We start from the raw sequence: 21,182 nt of genomic DNA, 5'->3' as shown, positions 1-21,182 counted from the left end.
TAAACAGTAATATTTTTGAGCTTCTAGCTTCTGGTTGCTGCCAGCAGGGCAGATCTGCTGGTGAGACTGTGATCAGGGCCCAGTATGCTGCATAAAAAATCCTGCTGGGAGATCTGGGAGGTAACAATAATGATTAACAGGGCTACCAGCATGCAGGATACATGAAGAGGGTGGAAATAAAACAGTAATATGCATTGATGAGTGTAAGAATTAGTCTAATTTTCACAAAACTACAGAGAAAACCTGAGAAGGACAAAAGGCACACAGAAATAAAAAGATCCTGAATTGCTCTGTTTTAACCAATTAAGGCATTTGTTTTCAGTGGAGATCATTGTAGTGAATGTTGGGTCTCTATTCTGATGATCACACCTCACCGTGTGTTTGCCAGAGACTGAGATGTTGGGGATGGGGAAAGTGAGATCACACCATCTGCAGGGAAATGATACATAGAACTACAGCCAGAAGTAAGTAGGAAAGATGGAAGTGTTATCATATTGATAACATATATATTACACCTAATTTAATGCTTTATTTCTTGAGAGTGAAATAGAGTAGCTTAATGTCTGAGCTTCTCTAGTGATAGGCTGTAATGATTGATATCGAGAGAAGAACAAACACGGGCGACCTCCCTTGTGAGGGCTCCTAATAGAAAGCTCAGCCAGCCACTCATGAATGCTGTTGTTGTGTTGGCTTCAGGGCTCTGTCTTCTATTGGCATGCTACCACTGGATGCAGTCCAAAAAAAGCAAATATCTTCTAAAAGATGGTGTTAAAGGAGTAAGCTATATGTGATATACAGTATTATGTGAGATATTAGGCAGTTTTATGGCCTTAATTCTTTATTATCTTTCATAGTACTTCAGAGGTGGTTGTTTCCAGAGACAGCAAGAAAATACTGGGAATAAAAACAATGAAATTACAAATACAAAGGCACATATCAATGTTTAGACTGTTACATTGCTTGGAAATCAAATTAAGGGTGAGCAAAGAAATTAATAGATGAACTAAAACATTCTTTTTTAATCTTCTGTAGCTCAAATAAACAGCATTAAAAAAAAAAGTCATCACCTTAACAAAGACAAATGTGTTTCATTCACACTGTAGTCTTTACCAGGCTCACCGTGCAGCTTACTTCCCTGTGATATTTGCAGCTTTTTATTCTAAGATAATATATTATAGATTTGGAATAGATTTATATATTTAGCATTACTTCCTTTTTAACAACAAATGGCTTTCAGTGCTTTATCTACATTTAACTTTGTGACATACTTTCATTTGTAATTAATTTTTTTTTACAAGGCTTATGTACAGGAGGGTTTACAGGACAGTATTACCACACCTCATAGTGATAGCAGTGATCACATTAAACAAGGTGTTCTGTGGCAGAGCAGACAGTGCTCAAGACTGTGTGACATTATTACCATCTGTGCTTCTAATTAGATTGTTTCCGCAAAACATCCACACAAATAAGCACAGTGAGTCAGTCACTTATAACACAATAACAGGTGTTTAAATGTGTTTAGTCAAATTTAAAGCTGAGGGATGCAACATCTGGAAGTCAAGTAAGCTGTAGCTTGAAATTACTATAGAAGCAGCTGCACTTCCTCCATCCCATCCCCTCTCTGTTTCTGCTCCGTAGCTCCATCCTGCCTTTCACCTGTGCCCTCATGAACACTGCTCTTCCAGTAGGTTTTACAGCGTTTATACAAAATGTCATCCTCACAGGTAGATGAGATGCAACAACATGAAATAGATAGATTATACATAGTTGTAAAGCTTACATTTTGATTAGTTAGTTTAGCATTTAGTTTTGGACATAATGGTCATAATCCAAGCCTCTTGGAAGCGTAACATCAAGATGTGGTTGTGAAATGACTCCACTTCTATTGTTGAGCTACAAAACACTTTAGTCATATTTTCTCTAATAGATAAAGGACAAAATACTTTAATTTCTTCATCTGATATATCCAGAGTGAACCTTGTGGTTGTTCTCTCTGTTACTAAAAATGCAGAACTATTTACTTACATGAAAGGCAAAGAATTTCCCACATCCCTCAGTAATAGATGCTCAGTCCAGATGCTGCTGTAGCTTTTGGGTAGTGGCCGTGGTGGCTGGTGGCATGGTGAATGAAATCACACAGGCATCTTGGGAAAATTAAGAAAGGCAATTCAAAAAGTAATGTGACAGCCAGTATCAATAAATAATAAAAATCAATACAGGCCAGTAATTGCAATAGTAAAACTTTAAAAGTAAAACGAACATCTTCTGCCAGTTCTTCATTTCCAGACAGGAAATCTTCATCTCTAAAGTAATTACACACACTGTGTAGTTTATAGCAGAGCTTTTAAAAGTGGGAGGCGGGCCTCCCCAGAGGGGCTGCAAACAGTTTCAGGGGAGGCTCAGTGAATAGAAGTTTTTTAAAAAAAAAATTACATTATTTATTACGTTGGTTATCTAAAGGAGATCATATAGATTCACCTACAGTAAATGTGTGTGATTTGGTTAAAGACATAGTTCAGAGATATAGTAGCTTTGGAGTATGTTACTGTTTGTTCCCACTTTCCCAGAGTCAGAAACTAATAAATGCCTTAGAACAGACTTTCTTATGTTTTTACGTAGTCTGAAGTTATGCCAAACAACAGTATTAGGCTATTTTGGCTCAGTTGTTTAGTGTCTATAGGCCCATAGGCATCCAGGAACTCAGAACACTTTTTTCTAAGCTTTGTCTGAGGACAGGCCCACAGTCTCAGACATTGAAAAACCCAAGGTTTATAGCACGTACTGAAACTTGTTATATTGTATTTGTTAAGATGCAATACATCATTACAAGGGCTGACATCACGTCTATAGCAAACACCACAACATGCTCATATGCAAACACACTTTGTGAACATTGACGAGGACATTACATGCACAGACATGCCATTTAAAAACACCTCATACCTTTCAATTAAACTGCTAGTCTGGTTTTACTTTCAATATGTGCTTTCTCTCCCACCGCACGACATGCACCCCTTTATTAGTTCGGGAAGTTTCCACTGTGCACTGGTCTTTACCTGAGGTGGTGTTTTCTATCGTGAAGCCAACACTTAATGTTTCACATATCTGATAAAGAATAAAACTTACTCTTGACTGTGTCTAGATCATGGTGTAATTGAAGGGAGTGATACTAGCTGCACAAACTGGCAGCCAACAACCACAGTCCAACCAACTAAAGGGCCTAGTTCATGGATACTAAAACACATTCAGTGTCAACTTGTTTAATTACCGACCAGCACCATTAACAAAGCTATTCTAATTATGAACACATTTCATTTCCTAAAGGCTATTCACAATAAAAGCCTACTGTTAGTTTGTCAGTGAAAAGCTTTTAATATGAAACAGCAACAGCAGGTTATTATAACCACTCAACCCAAGTTACATACAATGCATGCAATAACTGACGTTCAGTAAGTGAAGTGGGTGATGAAAGAGGCACCATCAAAACGATGACGATGATGTTAAATTCTCATCTCATTGATCTCATGTTAGTTTGGACAGTTAACATCAGGCAGAAGTAGATAAGGAGCTTTTCAGGTCTGATGTATGTAAATAATATGGATAAATCAGAGAATGTGAAAGACAGTTTCCCATATTTTAATAGAAACAAGAAGTGAGAAAGATCAAAGAAGTGAAAGGAAACATAATTACAGATAGGTCAATGTCAGATAGAGGCGACAAGCATTCTTAGTATTTCCATAAAAGTATTTTGTCACTTGCATCACTCTTTTCTAGGTGTATTGACTAAAATTAGTATGTTTTGTTAATGATGACAAGCTGTTACTCATAATATTGTGAGTGGAATGGGGTCACATCATGTATTTTGTGCACTTCACCAATTAAATGGATTGCATTCACATTGTAGGAGTACTTCCCTACTTCTGTATTAAATTATTGCTCTTGTTAAGATAGGGGCACCACTAAAGGGAAAATATGTTTAATTAATGAATCTCAAAACAAAGAATTGGAGTTATTTTCAAGGAATTGACCTGTCTTCTGCTTCCAAGAACGCAAACAAACTCTTGCTGATAAATGAGGGCATTTATTTATAGCTAAATGTCCAAGGAATACATGAAGATTAAACAAATGAATAAAATACCTTTTAAAGGGTGAGACAAATGGGTCATAAGTTGATGATAATGAAATGAAATTTGTGATTTAACTTTTAACATTATAAAAGAACGGCGGAACATTAGGGAAAATCAACTTCTAAGGTATAAAACAGTTGATTCCACATGAACTCTTATCACATAAAAACTGTGAATTTTTCTACTTGTTGAAGCGTTGTGGCAAAGATGAGACTGTTTCAGCTGAATCCGAAGTTGCTGCATAGTCACCAGTGAGGTGTGGGCCTATCTGTCTGCAGGGCTGCATCATGAAGGAGCCTTCGGGGCAGGTACGCTCCCAGGCGTCTCCATTGATGCAGTTTAGTTGCCAAGCAGCGGGCCCTACAGCGGAGCCTCCAAGTCGGTCTGGTGGCCTTGCTTCAGGGCCGATAGGCAGAGATCCAGGCCAATAAATTGTCGTCCAGGTTATCAGATACGGTGGGCAAATAGGCTTCTTTTGAGTCGTTGTTATCTTACAGCCAAGTGTTGAATAAAATTAATGTGGCTACACTAACTTTTTTAACTATGTTCATCAGGTAGTAGCTGTCAAGTTGGCTGGATGGCAAAAACTTAAAAAAGGAGATACTGAAAATACTGTAATGCCTAATGTTACAAATATATAAGAAAACAGGTCTTGAGGTTGAAACTGAGGCACTCTGAGGCTTGTTTAGAAAAAGTTTATATTTTGCTTGTAGTTTAGGCAAGGATCAAAAGAAAATTTAAGAAAAAAAATGTCTAGAAAGCTGAGATAAAATTAAACAGTGCTTTTCCTACAGGCAACCCGAAGGGGAAGTCAACTTTAGGCACTTTTATCAGTTTGCAAAGTTTTGGGAAAAGATAAGATGCTCCCCGCCAAATCCTTGAATGAATATGAATTCCTTTATTTGAAACTTCAACCATAAGCTTATCATCTGTGGCCCAAAATTGCAGCTCATGTCTCTGTGTCTCCTGATGTTATTTCAAATTTCACATGCAGAAAGTCGCAGACTTCAGTACACTATGGTCACTCATCAACAGTGATTTTAAAACATGGATTGCATGTCACAGTGTATTAACCAAGCATTTGAAAAGTAAACAACACATGGTTTAAACAAATCAGTTGCCTAATCGAAATTCCTCACTACTAGTAAATATCAGAAACAATTTCCTATATAGCTACTAAATGCACAGTTAAAGCAGCAATTAGCTGATCCTAAAATACAAAAAAGACAGAAATGCAGCCGTATATAAAACTCACTTGTATATTTTAGTGTTGGAGATTCATATCTATAGTAAATAAATGGCAGTGTTGCCATGTTGTGAAGAATGTATTAAAATTGGATTTCATTAATTCAGTAATTTTTTATCATATCAACATGGGAATTGGAATATCTTACAGGGAGAAATTTGCTGTGTAGTTAGACAACTAAGTCACATTAATTCAGACTTGGCTCAAACAAATACAGAATTTTGTGAAATCACTTCAAGAAAACATTCTTTAAATCATCACTGAGGTCTGGAGATAAGCAAAACTAAATTTGAGGAGGAGAGAAAATGGGAAAGTGTTTGTTTGTGTTAACAGATAAATATAGAGAGATGGAGAGAATGGAAGAGAAATACTGCATTGAAAAATTGCATTCCAGTCTTGACCCATGTCTTTGTCCATGTGAATGTGAAGTTCTCTTGACTTGTGTGTTCTTCAGTTCACCTGACCTAACGGTCATTTAAGTGTCTTTGCCTCCTGTTGTTAATTTCGTTATCTCTTCAGGCATTGAACTCTCAGAGTGTGAGAGCTCCACTCTACATTACAACTTAAGTAAACAGGATTCATTTTAATCATGCCTTTCATTTCTTTGTATGTATCATTAATTAACTGTCACTTAGCAGTGTTTGAGACAAACTCAGTCACGAATTTGTTTTAAATGCTTACATTTTAATATCCCATTCCTCAATAGTAGTCATTCTAGGCATATAGCTATTTAGTTATTTTCAAATGTCACCTTTCATGAATTTGGGTGCCTGCCCCTCCAACATCATCTGCACATCATTGCCAAGCAGGTAGCTCCTGCTGAAAAGTGAAGCAGCTGCATTCTCTCTAATGACCATCAGGGGCCGACTCCACTGGCTTAAAAAAGAAGTCTGATTGTATAGAAGTTGGTGGGAAAATGACCCTACTTCTCGCTTGATTTTGAATGAGTTTATGGTCTCAATCACTAGTTTCAAGTACTTCAATAGAGCATGATGTTTATTTTGTAAATTAAGGTCCCATTTAATTTAAATTTGACCATGAAGGAGGGTATGCTTTAGTAGGGCATGGCGTATGCTTTAGGACATGGGTACATTGTGATTGACAATGTCAATGTAGTTGATACTATAGCGGTCACTGTTTCAGTGTGTTTTCAGTTCATGAAAGTAGATTGTAACATTGTTTTTGACTAAAACTTCTTGTTCAGTTGTATTGTACATTCACTAAAGTTATGCCTGAAGCTCCATACCTTTTATTACGATACAGGTGGGCTAGAGGCTGCGATCACCAACATGATGCAGTAGAAACTGTTGTAATTAATCGTGTATGCATATTGTGCAAATATAAACTTTCCAAAATGTGGTCTTCAAATAATGCCTTTAAAATCGTGAATTTGTAGGGGGTGAGCAGATCGTGCTTAATTTATTTTAAATTTTACATGCAGCCTTAGGCCGCCTAGTGGTCAAAAAGTTTATTACAGGAAGAATATGAAATAATGAAGAGACCCTATCTTTAGTTTGTGGACCCTAATTAAGGCCAGTACCCTGCAGTCTTCACTTTAAAAGAAGGCCACATCCTCACATGATGTGAACTTTGTGATGCTGTGAAGTCAGTGTTTGTTCTCTTGCTCATCCAGAGGGATGATGGGTGCCCAGTCCTTGGTTCTGTCCTCTCATATCTTTCATGTTGTCCTGATCCAAAGCTGACCAGCTGTCCTCCCTCTCAGCCTGTCTTCTGTCAGAGCCAGAGGCCTGGAGCTGCTCTCTTGTGTCTTGTCAGTGGTTGGACCTCAGCTGTCTCTATCTGTTCTCCACCAGACTCCACAGACAGAGCAAACACACAGAGACTAACCTCCATATTCTGTCCTTCAAACCAGAAGAAAACTAATCATTGACTTTAGTCATGTTATTGTCACGCCAAGCTGTTTGCTTGAAACTGACTGATAAAGCTTTTTAAAGGATCCATGATATGGAAGTGTTGATTTGACTTTAATAATTATAACCCACAGAAGACAATCCATGTGTACCATATTTCAATATCCACAAACAAGTATGATCAAAATGATCATTAATTACTACTTAAGTTGTACATATATAAGTTGTACAGAACAGTTTATTTATGTTTAATATCTGTTATAAACTTTATGTTGTTGTTATAAAAAAGTAAAAGTATATGAAAAGCATATAAGTTAATATATTATATAAAGCCCACCCAGGAATACTGCATTCCAATTAACAATAACATGCTTTGATGTAAAATTATTAAAATGCTCTCAAAACTAATGCTCTCTGGTATAAACATACAACAACACTTTTGCCATTTCCCATTATTACAGTATCCTACATCTCAACAATATGTATTATATGTGTGCATGTATCACCAGCAGCTGGTGTAGTTACTAATTGTGCCTCACAGTTTCGGAATTGTTTTTACAGTTCAGCTGCGAAACGAGTTGGTCAAGTAAATGCAAAAAAAAGGAGTGAAATTAGAAATTGGCCACATTGCCCACAAACTGACAGGAAGCGATCCACAAATACACAAAACCCATTTAATGTGTACAAATGGATCTTCAAATGCATAAATATGACTTGCATGTATTTTTGTGGTGAAATTATTTTTGAAACTGATATAATTTTTATGCTAAATTTAAATAAGTGTTTGCGGAGTAGTTTGTGCATATTTGCACATTTTTGTGGATATGACTTTACACAACACAAAAAAGACATGTTTGTGCACAGTGAACTATTTATGGATCATTGTACACATTTGTGGATGGTCTTCTTTGAGTTAAAGTTTTTAAGTCCAATCAAAACCTTTATACCATTTCAGCTGTTAAGGTGATCATTTACTGAAAATGCTGAAACTGCCATGGATTTAATGCATGTATTTGACATTTGACTGGTTCTATGCATCTCGTTAAGATGCCAAGACTGTTGGTTTTTGCATGGAATAATGCAGTGGTGAGCTGATTATGCAGCAGGTTGTAGCTCTGCCCAGCAGAGGTAATCAGCAAAAGCTTACATTGGCGATTAGATTATCAAGCAATGACCAGATAATCACCTGACCCATTCAGATTAGGATGGGAAATAAAACCAGGGACAAGGCCAAAAAAAAAAAAAGAGTAAATAACTGAATATCAATTCCCCTATACTGAGTAACAGTAACAAGTATTTGCACTTTCTGCAGGTATGAGGTTGTAGCACTTTCTAACAGCTTTAATTGTCTTCTCACGCATGTTGTTCACAAAGAGAAAGTGAACAAGACAGCTTTGTCTTCATACAGATTGTAAAATATGTAAAGTGTATTTCATTGCATGAAATTTGATTCATTCTTACTGATATTCTTCTTTATGTTCTTGACAACATAGGAACACATGTTTTAATGTGGCTGTTTTCCTTCAGAGTGGATCCTACAGCCAGTCTGAGATGAGGTAGAATTAACCCTTTTTGTCATTTGCAGTGGAGTCTAAGTAACATTTTAAAAAGCCTAGAATGAGTTTATTAGTTTAGATCATTATTCATTACTGTCATGATCAGTGATTGAAGATCACAACCATTTGTGGCTCATTTGAACTCAGCTGGTGTCCCACAGTGCATGCTGGGACAAAGCTCCTTTCTTTTTCATTAAATTGTCTTCTATCTCTCTCTCATCTGATACTACAGCCACATATCAAGCCCTGAACAGGTCCTTCATCCAACAGCTATTAATCGTTAGATTGGACTTTCCATCTTCACTGACAGTCATATCTTTCAATTTAAGAAAGATTCTCCGCAGACCTAAATATCATCTTAGCTGCACTAAACACAAACTCGTACTACTGTGAGAAATAAAAGTGGAAAGAACTACTTTTCATCAGAGAATACTTTCTTTTTCTTACTCTTGACATGTTACACAGCTGTGGTCACTCTTCATGTTGAATCACTATGGGGTTTTGAGTCCACTCTTTTCATCAGTTTCTTCTCAGTCCTCTTGACAAGAGTCTGTTTCATGCTGCTAGACTCAACACATTCATTGAGAGTAGCTTTCAGTAGCTAGAATAGATGGTCTGAAGAAACCCAGTGAACATTCATTCCCATCTCCTACATATGATTTCTTAATGAATACCATAAGAGTGAGTTTTGGTTCCTTCTCTTTACTCCTCAATTTTACTCCTACAGTGTGCTGCCTACATTCCACACTGGATGTAATCCTCATTTCCAAGTCTGTATGTGTTTGATAACTGCCTCTTCAACTCTATCTTAATATGTTTTCTTTTTTTTTTTGTTTCATTTTTGTCTCCTGCTGTGCTTCAGCATCAACCTCTACATATAGAAATGCAGGTAGAGCATGAATAGCTGCTTTGAGCTCTCTTAGCACCCTACTCACAGGATTTATGCTCAAACTGTGATGATCATACGGGAAATTATTTGTGGATCATAAAGGACAACACACTGTGTTTCCAGTCAAGCATCAAGCAGACAAAGTCAACTCAAAGTTAATGATGGCTGACGACACCATCAGTGTCTTGTTACCGTAAAGAGCTGATGCAGACAGACACTATGAGAGATGTGCAGATTGACTTTTCGGATTGATTTTTGCTCTTTGGAGGTGTTTCCACTTCACGCTTCACCTACTGTACACATACTCTAACAGATGTTTTACAGCAGAACAGCAGAACCTTGAAGTGATTTCCATCATTTCTCTACCACACCCACAATCTGCCATTCATCTGTCACCATCACTCATCTCATAGCAGGCAGATACCGTCTGGTTAGATGGATTTGATTTCCTCTACTCTAATTTACACTTGACAACAGAGCAGTGCATGAGACAAACTGTGAAATAACAAGACTGTCTGCTTGTGTGACCCTGCTGAACACAGTGTGCTTGATTTTCCGCATTACATTAGAAGGGAATATTGCAATCGTTTGGCTCATCTGGTGTTTACTGTCATCCATATTTCCAGCCCCATGTTCAATTTATTGTTATTTCTCAACTCATCATCTGCTCTCATGATGTTTTAATACGGACTATAATTTTATCTGCAGCAATGTAATGCTTCAGTTATATTGCTTTGTGCCCTGGGATATTATATATATACACTATATGTACAAGTATATGCATCATACACTGCCAATATGACTCTGCTTTTCTCCTAACACAGAAGAACAGATAGAAGGACATATACAAGAATATATCCACCTCTATAAAACATCACTTGTGCTGTCCTTGCATGGATTGAGACAAATTTTGACAGAGCCAGACTCCTCTGTAGAGGATACAGGTTTCTGCCGAGAATTTGGTTGACTAGTACGATACAAGGAATCAGCAAAAGGATGGCAAGGATTTTTCATTTTTCTGTTGCTGGATCCAGCAAAACATTTTTTTTAAGTATAATATAACCATAAAAGGATGAACTGTGATGTTATGTTTGTAAAGATTTTACAAAGACAACATAGGGTAGGTTAGAAAGGTTACAGTCTACTAGTCAGTGACTCTGTAGAAATCAATGGCAGGTACATTTAATGACTAACAAACAACAATCTCAGAAGATATTGGCAGTTTGAATTGAATACAGTGCCTGAAGTGCATTTATGGATTAGGGTTATTCACTTATCATTTTAATATGTTTCAACTGCCCCAGAGAAACAGGAGCGTTTCATGCTGAGTAGCCCAGAGTTGTTGTGGCAAATAAGGATTGCATTAATGTGACACACACGCACACTTTACTCAGTCATCCTCTATTAGTGATGAGTGCTTTTTTTTTTTAGAGACACAAAATGCCCTGTTTACTATCTAACATGTTCATGCCTAGTCATAATTAATAAACCTTTGATTCACAATCTTCAACCAATAAGACACATGTTTTGCAGTCAGAGCATCAGTCTTTCATTACTCAGAAACATTGTTTTCCGGTTCTTTATCTTTGTAGATCAGGCATTATTCTCTACTGGTGAGATTTTCACTAAGAGTAAACTTTAACTGTAGCAGTTGTATTTGAGTCAGTGTTTGCAGAGGATATCTTGATATAATGTAATTCCTGATTGATTTTGCAAACCTATTTTCTGTATGTTAAATACATAACATTTTTCTAATTTTTTTTTTTATCTTAGCGTTTGTTGACATAGCTATATATTGAAAGCTGATAATTTAAAGATTTTCTCTGGGAAGTCTGTTGCCAATCACTTTTCAGTTTAAACTATTTTCACTGTGACACCTTTCAAATACAAATGAATTCAGTACTACCTAATTCCGAGCATAATAAATGTGTTGCTTCAAACTTTTCCATTAAGTAGAAGATGTTTCAATCATGGAAAATGATATTATTTTTAATTCAGTGACACGATGCAGAATTACTGGTCAAGGTGACAGTTAAATGATGTATTATGCCTCCAGTTCATGAAAGAAGGTAGCGTGAATGTCAATGAGGAGGCTGTGTAATCTCAATGAATATTTACCTCACAGCTTACTCAACGTAACTGTCATTCACTTTATACTACTTTATCAAAGATGAAGCCACCAACATGAGAATGGGCAGGGAAGTTGTTTTTTTAATTTTTTCTTTCAACATTTCTATATACAGTGGAGGGAATAATTATTTGAGTTCACCCCCTTACAAAGGACATGAACAGTCCATCATTTTTATGGTAGGTTTATTTGAACAGAGAGAGACAGAATATCAACAAAAAAAGAAAAGAAAAAAATAATTAAATAAAGGTTATAAATTAATTTGTAATTGATTGAGTGAAACAAATATTTGATCCTCAAGCAAAACGTGACTAGTACTTGGTGGAGAAACCCTTGTTGGCAAGCACAGAGGTCAGACGTTTCTTGTAGTTGGTCACAAGGTTTGCGCTGATCTCAGGAGGGATTTTGGTCCACTCCTTTTTACAGATACTCTCCAAATCCTGAAGGTTTTGAGGCTGTCACTTAGCAACTCGAAGTTTCAGCTCCCTCCACAGATTTTTTTATGGGATTAAGGTCCGGAGACTGGCTAGGCCACTCCAGGATCTTAATGTGCTTCTTCTTGAGCCACTCCTTTGTTGCCCTGGCCATATGTTTTGGGTCATTGTCATGCTTGATACCCATCCACGACCCATCTTCAGTATTCTGGCTGAGGGAAGGAGGTTCTCATCCAAGATTCTACGGTACATGGCCCCATTCATCGGCCCTTTAATGGGATGAAGTCTTCCTGTACCCTTATCAGAGAAAACAGCCCCAAGGCAGAATGTTTCCACCTCCATGTTTGACAGTGAGGATGGTGTTCATGGGGTCATATTCAGCATTTTTCTGCCTACAAACACGGCGAGTCGAGTTGATGCCAAAGAGCTCAATTTTGGTCTCATCTGACCAGATCACATTCTCCCAAGCCTTCTCTGAATCATTCAGGTGTTCATTGGCAAACTTCAGACGGGCCTGTACATGTGCCTTCTTGAGCAGGGGGACCTTGTGGGCACTGCAGGATCTCAATCCATCATGGCGAAGTGTGTTACCAATGGTTTTCTTGGTGACTGTGGTCCCAGCTCCCTTAAGATCATTAACAAACTCCTCCTGTGTAATTCTGGGCTGATCCCTCACCTTTCTCAGAATCATCTTTACCCCACGAGGTGAGATCTTCCATGGAGCTCCAGAGCGAGGGCGATTGACTGTTATCTTGTATTTCTTCAATTTTTGAATTATCGTGCCAACAGTGGTCTCTTTCTCATCAAGCTTCTTGCTGATGGTCTTGTAGCCCATTGCAGCCTTGTGTAAGTCTACAATCTTATCCCTGACGTCCTTTGACAGCTCTTTGGTCTAGCCCATGGTGGTGGAGAGGTTTGAATGGAAGAGATTGATTGTGTGACAGGTTTCTTTTATACACATAACGAGTTGAGATTAGGAGAACTTTCCTAAAGGGACAGGACTAATTTGAGTGCCTCATGGGCAAATAATCGGTCTGTGGGGGTCAGAATTCTTGCTGGTTGGTAGGGGATCAAATACTTATTTCACTCAATCAAATACAAATTAATTTATAACCTCTATTTAATGTTTTTTTCTGAATTTGTTGTTGATATTATATCTCTCTCTGTTAAAAAAAAAAAAACCTACCATAAAAATTATGGACTGTTCATATCTTTGTAAAGGGGTAAACTTACAAAATCAGCAGGGGTCAAATAATTATTTCCTCCACTGTAAAACATTTGTCAAACTCAGTCAGAATGGCAGTGTTGCTGATAGATTATTTCCTCTTGAAAAGCAGATGGGTTTGATTACAAAGTAGACAAAAGTGAATTCCAGTTTAATGAGGATTTGGGAGATTTATTTGATGTCTTTAAAGGTTTAAGTTCATGGGAATATGTTTTAAACTTCATACTTTTATACATTTGTTTTTAATAACATTATACACATGGTGTCATCTGTCTTCTAATTGTGTATGGAAGTTTGTAGTGGAGGTGGATGCTCTGTAGGGAACTGGAGTTATTGACATTTTTTTGTCGAATCTGGTGAATGATTCTGCAGATTCTGAGTTATTGTTGGAAGAACACTCATTTTGCTTCCTTCACTGTGACATTCTGAAAAATGTTTGTCTTTCTCCTCCTTTCTGTCTTGTGAAGCTCTGATAGATGTCCAACCATGACAGTCTGTATGGATCTGAAGCTCCACAGCAGAAACCTTTTAACTTTTTTAAACTGTCAAGACATCACTATGTATTATGTAGTTCAAAGACATTCATGGTTTTAACACTCAGACTGAGAATGAGGGGATACTCAGTGGAAGACCAAGTCTGTCTATTTTCTTTCTTTTGTTTATTTCTGTTACTGTCTCTTTATCATTTGAAAACTGGTATAAATGGATGGTAATAATAATCACAAACAGAAAAGTCAACGACAGTTTAATAGCTGAATTGGGGATTGATACATTAACTCGTTTAACTTCATGTATCCTAGTGTGGTACAAAATATGAGATAAAATGTTGATAGTCCCCCCTGTTGAAAGCAAAATAAAGGTCATTTGTCAGAAAGAAACCACCTCCTGTGCTGTAAGACTGGCTGCTTTCCTCCTTTGTGTGTGTTTCCCTCATTGCTCTTTTCTTTTCTGTTTTTCGGAACAGGATATGGGCAGGTGAAACCTGACTGTCCAAATGAGAAGAAAATAATTGGCCTTGGTTTGGAGATCCTTCTGTCTAGATTCTTTCTTGGGTGTATGTATTTATTGTTAGCATCAGGTTCCCCAGTTACATGCTCTTCAAACCTAAAGATGTTGAAAATAACGTCTTCTTTTTTGTGGTTGCTGTGATGCTTGCATTCCTTTAGATTTAACATTGTGAAGTTCAGCAGAGATCAGAGTTGTTTGTTGTACCATAAGGAAAAGTTCTTGTTACATGTTGCTGTAATTCAGAGGGTTTTTATGACAACAGAAAAAGCATAGTTAGCTCCCCAGATGTTATTTTAATTGCTGAACCATGAGTACCTGATTTTATTTAATAGTAAACAGCCTACCTATATTATAATATAGACATTTCAGTTGTTTAGTATCTCCATGTTTTTTTCTTAATGTAAATGCAGTTTTAAAATGATATTAATTAATGTATTTATTTCACTGTATCAACTCCCATAGTCTTTATACAGATGGACCTGCTGCTTTTCTTTATCTGTTGTTCCAGATAGATGAACACTGAGTCCCACTTAATCTGACATTCCTGCTCTCTTCACCTATTGATCTTCTTCTCCGCTCCTTCTCTCCCTCATTTATAAGTAGACACTGCAAATCATGGCTATATGGCTATACAGCAGTATTGTAATGGAAAAGCAGTGAGCTGAAACTTATTTCTGTTGAGTCATGACTCTCTCTAACCCCGTCTCCTCATAATTCCATTTTCATATCACTAAATTGCAAGAGCAAATCCTATTTTAAGGCAATGTAATATTGCTCAGTTTAAGTAAGGTGACCATGTTGTTATTTAACATATTTGGCAAGTCTCAAAAATGTTAGTGAATGTATGACAATTGTTCTCATTGAATCTAATTTCTTTAAATCTAGTATATAGTATAGTTTACAAAGACTTTAAGGGCCTTTTCACACCTACCTTATTTGGTCTGGAACTATCAGCGGTAGCACTTCAGGAGGGGAGGAGACCTGATTTTAATTGAAATAGGGTCTGAAACATTATAAAAAGTCAACTGTAAAAAATAAAATATGATAAATAAAAATGCTGACACTTTCTAGGTTTTTTCGGAGGAAGAGAGAGGGGGGGGGGTATGAGAGGACAGGAGCTGAAAACCTGAATATAAAATAATGCAATAATAATATTATATTATATAGTGGCAAAACAAATTGCATCTGTTGATTCATTTTTCTCCATTAGTTTAAATGATGATAGAAAGCTACCCACTAAATTGACAGCATGCCAATATCAGACGCACACCCATGTACAAACCAATCAATTCAACTAAATCAAGTACAGGAAGACAGTATGTAGGTATGTATGTAAAGTTCTTTAGTGTGCTTGCATAATTACAATGTGAAACCAAAGCTAACTTGATCAAATGTTGACAATTTAACAGAAACATGGTTGGATGGTAAGGTCCTTAAAATATCTGACCTCTGTAGTGATTCAGGAGACAGTTGCACTGAAACAAATTGAAGTCTTTAGAGAAGATTTCCCAGATTTGTCTGGGAGCTCCAGTAGGAGATGGGGTGAAATGTCTGGAGTGTTGTCACTAGAAATAGACAGAGGAGCTCTTTATTCAGGACACAGGAAATTAGAGCTCCCAGAGAGGCATTAACATCAGAGAACAAGTGCCAGAGAGAATCTATTCTTCCAATTATATGATTATATTATAAATAGAGTGAAGCACATCACCGTGAATAAAGATAAGGATGTGTCCATGTGGGCTGAGGCTGTTTTTTTATAAGACACAGTAAAATATCTACTGTCTGCAATGTCTCTACATACAATGAAGAACCATCTGAACCACCATCCCATTTATTCTCAACTTGTTAATAACAAGCTGGATAAGTAATTACAGTATCTCCATGCTTTCTCCAAATGAAATATACACACACAGTATTGACTTATAGTCTAATCAACCTCTTTGCACCAGCCACATGTTGTGGCATAAATGAAAAGAGGTCATGTTTTATTTTTCCCTCCAGCTTCTCATCACAGAGAGTTGTTTACTCTTTGCGATTGCACTGCATTGTTTACTTCTACAAGGTTATTCCACTTAAAAACTAAATAGTAATTAGCAAGTATTTTATGCACTTGTGTCCACTTCAAAAGCCGAAAGCTGTTAATGGTCTGCCAACGCATGAGTGCTCTCATTGTGTGCCTCTATGTGTGTGTGTGTGTGTGTTCAATAACCAGTATTGGGTAATTTATTCAGAAATATACTTTATGGATAACAGGGTAAAATAATAGGATTTATGTTATAATGTTTAAGAATGTTTCTCTGTTTGACTTTTAAAAAAGCCATTTCTTTGTTTTATGAACCATCCAAGGGTGTTAAACTTTACTTTAAGTCACCCTATTTAGTATTTATAAGCCCTATATGAACAGTTAATAATGATTTATAACACACCACATTATACTGTGGTTGTAAGCACATATAAGCATTTATTAATGTATTTTTCAATATTAACTCCTGACTGAAATAGTGAACAAAACAAAACTATATAGTGATGTCTCTACTGAGTTGCAACATATGCACTGCTTACAACTTGTGACTGGTTAGAGTGGGGTGGTTGTTTGAGTTGAAGAATGTGTGCCGATTGTAACTGTGGCAGCACAATGTTGTTTTTTGGAGTATTTCAGAGGCTAGGAGTGCTGCTTTTTTATACAGGGAGGTTAAAGGTAACTATAAAACACACATTGATGTTCTGTGTTCTCTGTATAAGATGGTGAGATGTGGATGTGGATTAGTTCCATATTTCTATCCCTATAACACTCACCCAAACATGTACACATGTGCTGCCTTGAGCAAAAAGGAGCAGAGAGAAAGCAAAGTACATTTTGATGTTCACAGGAACAGCAAGATGAATTCATTTTCACCCCCAGAATACAAGTTCTTCTCGTCTTCTCTCTTTTCTCTCCTCTTCTCTTCTCTTCACGCATCCATCCAAGTGAATGGGGTAATTGGTCCCAAAGAAATAAGAAAAGTATGAACCATTCATAAATCATAATCTGTCACTTAATGTAGTCACTGTGCTTTTCCTCACATACAGAAGAGTCTAACTATAGTCATCTAGAACAGTACTGGGCATAGTAACATGACTGTAATATAACGTAACACAATGTAAATGAATTTAAAGCAGAAGTTATAATTGATTTCTTCTTAGTCGTGCATCTTTTCAAAGCATATTTAATTATGGAGTTTAAACTTAGGAGTTTCTACCACTCATCATTCATCTCTGAGAGGTCCTGCTTGTTAGAAGTGGAAACTTTTTCTCAACTTAGTCTTATAACAGTGGACAGCATGATTGATGGGCATGAACACGTTTGCTGTGCTCCCAGCCTATAATACAGCTGCACTGGAAAACAACTAAACAAACAAACAACAAAAAATCCACACTGCCTAAACCTGTTATAAAGTAAGGCTGAATAAATTAAATTAAAGACGTGCATAATAAACAGTAGCATAATATACTGCAGTGAATAAAGCAGTCTCCACAGCAGAGAGCTCTGCTGCTGTTCTCCCTCTGTCCATGTTGATGACCAGGAATATTAATCAAAGCTGTTTGTTACTGTCAGAAACAGTGGTTCTCAAAGTTGGGAGTCTAAGGAGTTAAATTAGTGGACATTAGTGGTTTTGGAATTTACCAGGTCCAAGGTGAACCTAATTAATCCTAAATCTGACTGTCCAGAACTAGAAATTACAAATCAGTTGTCTATGATTCATTATAAACTTTATATATATATATATATATATATATATTGAATTAGACCTGCAGATTTATGAAGGGTGTTATTCTGTGGTGCTATCTGCTTCTGACAGTGTTGAAACCTGGTGGATGATGGCTGATTTGTATCTTCCAGTGCTGTCATTTGCCCACAGTTAATTACATTTCAATCACCATTAAGAAGCATTGCATATGTATACTTTTTCTTTTACAGAGCTTTCATTCAAAACCTATTTTTCTCAACTTTCTGTCTTCTTCCACTTGTATTGTAAATGAATAGCTTCATTTGCCCCAAAGTGTTCTATTCTCTTTTTCTTGAAAATCCAGTTCATGTCAAGCTTATAACACTGTTTTTGTGTAAAACTGTTTTCAGCCTCAAAGCGTCTGATTGTGTTTTGACTCATTCAGATCAGTTCACAGTTGGATCTCAGTGGGCTTTGTAAGCAATGCCAAAGGATAATAGAGTTTTCTTGTTCTTGCAAAATGCATTGATGGTTGTTTTTTTTTTCAAACAGCTTAAAAATATGTTGTATTAAAAGCGCACAGGAAGTATGTGGATTTACTGCCTTAAGTGAAGTGAAAAAAGGGATGTTGTGGTCATGTATAGTGTATTCGAGCAGTAGCAATGCCCTACAATTTGTATTTCATTGATCTTATTATTGTGAATGAAATCAAAAGAAAGTGGAAGTTTAAGCTACCTTCACTTCTGATGTAAAGGTGTAAAGATACCTAGATGGTGATGGTGTTCATCACAGTTTGAATTTGTATAAAGTTATTAATCTCCTCAGCTGGATGTTTACTGAAGCAATCCAGATGAGTGCTTTGCTTGATGGCACAACAGCAGGAGTCTCAATCATACATTTTTAAGTAAAATACGGAAATTAACATCTCACACATTTGAGATCTTTAAAAACTATAGATGCAGGGATGTTTACCAACAGAAAGAGATAAATGATATCATCAAGCCTATTGCTATTTGTTACAACCTACTGTCCTTTCAATTATCATTTCCTTCAGACAGCGGTAGCTTGAAATGCTAGTTTTGGGCTATGAACAAGAACACATATCCACACTGACCTCCAAGGGAATTTCCTGAAAACCAGAGACAGTGTTTTTCTTTTGTCTTGCATTTATAGTTTTTGTCATGATAATTATCTTTGAACTGAAACACAAAGCGGTAAATCCCAATCAATGAGTGAAAAGAGGATAGAAAATGTCAGCCTCTTTTTCACTCTCTTTACTCTCTATCAGGGGAGAGGTTACGCCAAATACCTCTGATAAATACTATTCTGTCCTGGGATCTTGATCTAATATCATGGGCCACAGTCAACATATATATATTTGTTGTTAGCCACCACACACCACTTAAACTTGTGCAAAGAGGGAAGAAATGCAGGGTACAGGCAGAGGGAAGGGTAGAAGCTCACAATGAAAGATGGAGACATTTTAATCAGTTTAAAAGGAAAACATCCTCTTTACATTTGGCATTATCGAACAACTCTGACAGAATGCTAAACTTAATCAACCAGCTCGGTCTCTGTGTTGGCTTCAGTCCCTGAAACACTCCTCCACACTGCTTAGACTCATTCTGCGATTCAGGAGCTGAAAGATAAAGCTGCAAAAAATAAAAGACCATCAGGTCTAAATATCAGACATGTCATTCCGCAGAGGCAGATCAAACCTCTTCAAATTATTTTCCTCTGTTGGATTAAAAGCATTCAAAGTTAATGTCAAGTGCTTGTTGCACTCAACCTTTCCTCTCTTTCACATCTCCCTCCATCCTTTTTCATTCCTCATTTCACCTGCTGTGTTCAGGTCATATCTACTCATGCAGAGTAATCCTTTTAAAATAATTTTCATATCAATCTGGCCTTTGTTGGTCTTTCACAGTTAAATGTGGTAAAACTTGAATGTTACACTCTTGTAGCTGACAACTGAAACAGGTGTCTGATCCGATCAATGACAATGACAAGAATGACATTTATCCAGGAGTTAAGCTACAGTGTAAGTATAGTTAGTAAAGGAAATAGGCACTTTATCATACATATACTTTTTGTCACCAGAAGGTTATCAAAATGAGAATACAGTCAAACAAAGTGTTCCACATAATACAGAGAATTACTCAACTGATTTAGTAAATTTAACCTGGACACAAATTTAAAAATCTGTATAATTTCAATAAAGGATAATTACTGTGGAAAAAAGGACTGAATTTAGTTATGTGTTGAATCAAAGGTTAATTGAAACAATTTTTGCACATTTGTGCCTGTCCTCAGATATACAGTTGGTCATAATGTCCACAGAAAGACCAAGAGAAAGGGAAGGACAGTGCTTAGACTTGCTGGAGGCTTTAGACATCTATTTTAAGTCTGCACAGAGGCAACTGTGAGGAGACATGTAAGAGACATGAGAACAGTTTGTTCAATGCACCCCCCCCCCCCCCCCGTACCCCCTCCCAAGTCAACACTGATTCACATCACACACTACCTTCCTTCCCCAAACCAAGTGAATTGTCCAAGTCCTTTTCCTTTATTCCGTTATTCCTTTATTCCGTTATTCCTATTGAGTTATACTGTGCTCTCTGTGCTCTGAGAACAGTAAATCTTATGTTGGCATGAATTGTGGGAATGCAGCAATGTGCTTGTACAGAATTGCGGTGCATTACAGAGAGTGCACTTCACTACCAAGTGCATTACAGATTAGTTGTGTGTATATTCCATCTACAGTGGCAGTTTATAGCAGTGCACATAGACTGAAATAATTGTTGTATGCTGATTTGTTTGCAGTCATCAGTGATGTATACTTGCAGAATTCAGCAGGGTATGTCCATTTAATGCCTTAGTCAGAGGATATGAACCTCCTAGTCATGAATCTCATATTGATGAAACAGCTGCTTAAACTGTTTACTACAAAGTGCTCACCTCTGCTTTAATTCTGCTGTAAAATGGTAATGG

This window comes from Scomber scombrus, chromosome 5, assembly GCF_963691925.1.
Source record: "Scomber scombrus chromosome 5, fScoSco1.1, whole genome shotgun sequence".
Lineage (NCBI taxonomy): Eukaryota > Metazoa > Chordata > Actinopteri > Scombriformes > Scombridae > Scomber > Scomber scombrus.
The sequence above is the reverse complement of the archived record's forward strand: the minus strand, read 5'-3'. Positions refer to the sequence as shown.